Below are 6,081 nucleotides of genomic sequence, written 5' to 3'. Positions count from 1 at the left end.
CTGCCAGATGGCCCAGCACTCTTCCCAACATGCTCCATCTGGCTGTGAGAAGGAAACTTTCTATGGCATCTGAATCAAAACCATCAAAAAATATAGTCTGTGCTAGAAAATCAGCACATCAGGATTGAATTCACTCAACCCAATTCTGTCCTCAGATACATACATGCACGAGAACATCCAAGGCGCCGATAAGATCAGGGCTCCTGCTAGACCAGTATCCTGTCTCTGACAGTGGCCAGTACCAGCTGCTTCAGAGGAAGGGGCCAGAAACATCTGTAGCGAGCAGCAGCCAGTAGGGGAAGTTTCTTCCTGTTCCCATCAATTGGCTTTTTATTCTCATTATTCATATAATTGTCTAACATTTTTTTAATTGTATTGAGCTCCTGAAATTCTCATTGACCTCTGTAGGAGCCACATGTGCATATTTGAGGGCAGAATTTGACTAGTTTTGGTAGCCTTCTGGGGCCAAGCAGGACCTGAGTGGAGTAGATCCCTGGAATATCCATGCAATAAAGAGCTGTGTTTCATTTCCAGTCGTCCCACTGGAAACAAGTGGGATTGTTTCATGGCAAAATATATTCTATCCCTACTGAAAAAGAAACAGAGCTGTTATCTGAACCCTTTTAAACCCACTTTTTGTGGCCTTTGGGAGACTAACTCCTTTAAATTTTATTCTTATTAAATGTACATTATAAACACAGCTCACCGTCAAATCCTTTCCCCTTTTGTGTTGGTGCATTACAATGCTCCTCCCTGCTAGACCAGGATTGTCTGAGCCACCCATTTCCAATATCGAATGCTTCTTCCTGTATTCCACGTGCTAACATTAGGCAGGACTGGGAATCATGTTAATGTTGTAGAGCCTATGAGGGCAAGAGCATTTGTCTATATGAGAGTTTCCCTGAGTTGTAAATGTTGGTCAGGTGATTGTGCTGTTGCTGAAACTAGTTTTCATTTGACATGTTCTGAACTGGCTTTTATTGACTTTTCTGTACTGAATTTAAAGGTTCTAATAAAAAATAACCTGAAATAAAAGAGAAGTGGAGGAAACAAGTCTTTGAAGTCCACGTTTTTGTGGCCTCAGAGGAGTGCTAACTGGGCCTGTCATTCACATACACACAATATATATTTCACCCTGCTTGGGAAACTTCCAGCTGTGGGACCCCCACAGTTCTTGTGTGAAGAACAAAATTCCAAACACTGCTGCCAGTGATGCACTGGAAATAGCCCTCGCCACCACGCTGAGCCCCTTTGCCCTCATTCTATGCACCTTGCAAGCCAGAACATCCTATGCCTTGTTTCTCGGTAACAAATCAGACAGCAGTACACCAGCCGAGAACCCAAGACACTAAGCGCCAGCTGTGTATTTAACAGTGGTGGGGTGTCCGTCTAACTGCAACGCATGTTTTTCTGCTGTAACCCAGCATCATAGTAACTGAAGGGCACAAAGATCTCTGGGGGAAAAAACTGCTGTGATAAACTCTCTCTATGTCTTTATACACTTTTTCCTAGTTCCTTCCCTTCCCTTTCATATCCTGGCCCCATTCTCCAGGTCTTTCCACACTCACATTGGTTGCTGAACATTCCCATTTACTCTGTGATCCCCGTCCTGTCTCGATCAAACCACAGCCCAATAAAGCTCTCATAGTTTGAACCATGCTCAATGGCTTTTCAGTATTGTAGATGAACACAAGGAACAAAGTTGTATAGGGAAGGGATATGTATTAAATAAATCCTGGAATTGAGGTCCATCTGAATTGGGCTCATTCTTTTCACACATTATTTATTTGTATTACCACCATGCCTTAGTGATGTAGCAGGACCCCCATTATGCTAGGTGCTGTACAAACAGAACAAAAAGATAGGCCTTGGCCCAGAGAGTTTACAATCTAAGTATAAAACAGAAGGCAACAGAAGGATACAGACAGATGTAGGAGTACAAGGAAACAGTGAGACAATATTGGTTAGCATGCTAGGCAGGAGTATTCATTGTCAAGTGTTTTTGTAGCCAGCATGGCAAACGGAAGTTTTGAGGGATTTGGAGGGGGATAATGCGGTAGCTTTGCAGTGTTTACAGGTAGCTCCTCCTAAGCGTGAGGGGCAGAACGGGAGAAAGCATGAAGATGCTTGTTTGCAAAGATAAGAAATGGACAATGGGGATTGGCAATATTGGCCAGTTGGAAGTGGGAGTCAGCCTTCTTTCATGCCTCAGGAAGCTTGCTCTTCTCTGAACTCCCTGCAGTTTGTGGAGTATTCGATCATGGGGTGACCAGATCTGAATGCAGTATACCAGGTGTGGTCGGTCACACTAGACCTGTTTAAAGAAGGTCACCTCCCTGCTTCATGACAGGATGATTATGTATATGGCCCAAAATTGTTTGGGGCATTTTTGCAACCATATCACATTGCAAACTCAGATCTAATTATCTGTCACTATCTCCCCTAGCTCCTCTCATCAGTATTGCTTTCCATGTTTTTCCCTCTCATTTAAATATGTATTTTGAATCATTCCACCCTCCCCCCCCCATCCAGTGTATTAGCTGCATTCATCCAAGGGGAGCTTGTGACCCTATCTGTATGTATCCCCATGCAAGAGGGCCAAGGGATCACTGCTGTTAGCGAGTTTCAGTTGTTCCGGTCATAAACTGAATCTGATACATATCAGGTAAGGTATCATTGGAAAACTAATAGCATACTGATCATTAATAGTCTTGTGTGGTATATGTATGGTAAATGCCCAAGGGACATACAAATATGAAGGAAATGTGAAACTAAATATGTTTAGCAGGCAAGTCAGGCAGGGTAAACAGGTTCCTCTCAGGCAAAGGACAAGCTGACACCTCCAGCAGATGTAACCACAGTTGATTAGCAATGACATGTCAAGTGGCCATTTATTTGCATCAGAGAGGGCAGGAACAGATCAGTTTGCATTTTAGCAAATACCAGCAGGGGAAGAAACCAGCATGGAACTTCCTTCACCACCAAACTCCATGTTGAACTTGAATAAACTTTATTTGGGGGGGCAACTTTCAGAAGAATCCATTTCAAAAGTTCACGGAACTATAAAAGAAAGGAGCAAAGAACCCAAGTTATCTTTCACCTATGAAGATAAGGGGAACCAGCACCCTGTGCATCTGTGGAAGATCCTGACTGAGAGACAGTCAGCCATGCTGGACCAAGAGTGATTGGTGAATGAAACCATCTTAAACAAAGGCTGTACTTTGCTAGATTGTTTTAGACTTTTAGAAGCATGTTTTTTGCTTTTATTTGCTTGTAATCTTCTCTACCTTTATTTCTTTTACTTGACATGACTTACCCTATGTCCTGTTATTAATAAACTTATTAATATGCTGTATATGAATTGAAGTGATTGTTAACGCCAGTTAATGTGGCAAGCTGTTGGGTACTGACTTTTTAAAGGTGCAAACAAACCTTCTGAATGGTCCAGGAAAGGATTGGACATTTCAGGGCACGTGGTTTGGGGAAAATTCAGGACTGGAAGTGTGTTTGAAGTTACTTGGATAGTAGTAACCGAGGCTGGTGGATACCAGAATGGCTGGGATGTAACAACAGCTCCCTGAGTCTAGCAGCCTGCTTAGCACACAGACTCTTAGTACTCGCTTGTCTAATGGCTATCGGTGTCCAGGCTGTGAGTCACAGCAGGAGAGCACTGAAGGCACCTAGCCCCTTCACTGGTCTGGATAGGACAGAACCTCCTAAAATGTTCTGCTCTCATACCCTACTTATATTTTTACTGTCCTCATTAATATTTGTAATTTGTCCCAGTTTGGGATTATCTGTGAATTTCATTAGCATGCTGTTTAATTCCTCCTCCAAATCCTTACTGAAGATATTATATAGGAATAGGCCGAACGTTAGTCCTTGTGGTACCCCAACACACAGTTCAATACTGGCCTTTGTCATTTCACATTACTTTTTTTCCTTTTAAATAGGTTTTCATTCCCCTGAGTGTTCTTAGCCAAACCAGTCTGAATTCATTTGAAATGATATTTTAAGAGACAGTATCAAATGCTTTACTATTCAATTTTATGCTAAGGTTTAATTTTTAGAACACCCCGCCCCCCCCCAACACACACACCATGCTACTTATTGCTTAACATGTCATATGGCTGCTTCCCCACCAAACAACTCTCTGTACTGTATTCCATGTCACCCCTACACATGGAACACCTTTCCTCAGCTAATCTGCGAGACCACCATTCTCCCCTCATTCAAATGCCTTCTGAGGCCCCTCTCCTCCCCACCCTGGTGATTTCAAGTGCTACAATGGTTTGGCTATATAGTTTCAGAACATGTGCATATATGTGTATAAATCATTATAGAAACTAACTAGTCTCATTAAAATTTGTGTTATCAGGACATGGACAATCATAACCTGGTCTCCTTACCAGTTGTTCCCACTTCCTCTAACTTCTGTATCCATTTACCCTTACTATAGAGCGTTTGCTCTAAGTCTTCCAGTGTCTCGTCAGTTGTTCATGATTTTTCAAAAGCAGCCAAGGGTGCAGTAAATTCGCTGGCTATTCCCCTTGCTATCCTAGGACATTTATAATCTGGACAGGCAGATTTTTACAACTGTGATTTTACCAAGTATTCCCTTTTCTTCTCTTTATGGTTATTTTTATTGGACCTGCCTTACTAATTTTTCAAACTTCTTTATATTTTGTGTATTGTTAACTGCTCCTTTTTAAGTTGCGTTTCAGTATCAGCCATTATTGAGTTTCCAATAATTTCATCCTCCCCCTTTACTAATTGAGCTTCATTCTCTTTAATATTTGTAGAAGCTGTTCTTATTCCCCTTATAATTAAAAAGGTACCATTTTTTAGCAGCGCTTATCTTTTCCCTGCAGCCCTGACTCACTATTTAAAAAATTTGGTTCTTAGAGTCAATCTTTCATGAAGCCAAACTGGCCACTTCTTGTTCCTTGAATGTTTCTTTTTCAGAGGATTTGTACCATAGTCTGTTATACCTTAATTAGCATCAACTACTGTAACTCTGGATATATGTTATCCATATAAATGTCCAATCTCTTTGAATCTCAGTTGGTTTCTGGCCTTGATAACTTCCTTTGACAATGAGTTCCACAGTTTAAGTATGCACTGGGTGAAAAGTTATTTCATCCATTTTGATTTGTCTCATTTCTGTTTGACTGTCCCCTTGTTCTTATATTAGGAGACAGAGAACAAGTTCCTGAGCTGCTTTCTGTAGACCAGGGGTTCTCAAACTTCATTGCACCACGACCCCGTTCTGACAACGAAAATTACTACACGACCCCAGGAGAGGGGGACTGAAGCCTGAGCCCACCTGTGTCCCACTGTTCCAGGCAGGAGGGGCCAAAGCCCAAGGGCTTCATCCCGGGGCAGAGGGCCTGTAACCTGAGGTGGTAGTTCTCAGGCTTCAGCCCTGGGCAGTGGGGCTCAGGCTTCAGCTTTGGCCCCAGGCCCCAGCCAGCCTAATACCAGCCCTGGTGAAATGGGGTCACAACCCAGTTTGAGAACTGCTGTGCTAGACCACATTTCTGTGTGTATATTTACCGTGTCCCCTCTTACCCATCCCCAGCCTGAGGTAACAAGCGCAGCCTTTTCCCTGTGAGAATGCCTGACTGAGTGCTGGGAACAAGAGAGCCAGGTTGGTGACAGACTGTTAGGGTGACCAGAATGAGAGGAAGTAAATATCAGGACGCATGGGGGTCCGCCGGCGGAGCAGAAAAAAAAAGCCGAGTGCTGCCAGTGGAGGGGAAGAAAAAAAAAACCAGTGCTGCCGGCGAAGCAAAATTTTGGGACAAATTGCGTCCCGACCCAACATCGGTCGGGACGCGGGACAAACACCTAAATATCGGGACGGTCCCGATTTTATCAGGACGTCTGGTCACCGTACAGACTGTGGGAAAGTGAGCTGGGGCGAGCCCGGCCTGGCATTGGGCGCAGTGAGGGGGTTATGGGCCCACGCTGCTGGGCACACTGAGGTAAGGGGAGCCACGGGGTCTCTCAGTCGGGCAGGAAGGGGCCGGGCGTTATGGCATCTCTCTACTCTGCGCTGAGGGACTGGGCAGTTGGTTA

Source organism: Terrapene carolina, unplaced genomic scaffold, assembly GCF_002925995.2.
Source record: "Terrapene carolina triunguis isolate 2854851 unplaced genomic scaffold, T_m_triunguis-2.0 Scaffold926, whole genome shotgun sequence".
Classification (NCBI taxonomy): domain Eukaryota; kingdom Metazoa; phylum Chordata; order Testudines; family Emydidae; genus Terrapene; species Terrapene triunguis.
The sequence above is the reverse complement of the archived record's forward strand: the minus strand, read 5'-3'. Positions refer to the sequence as shown.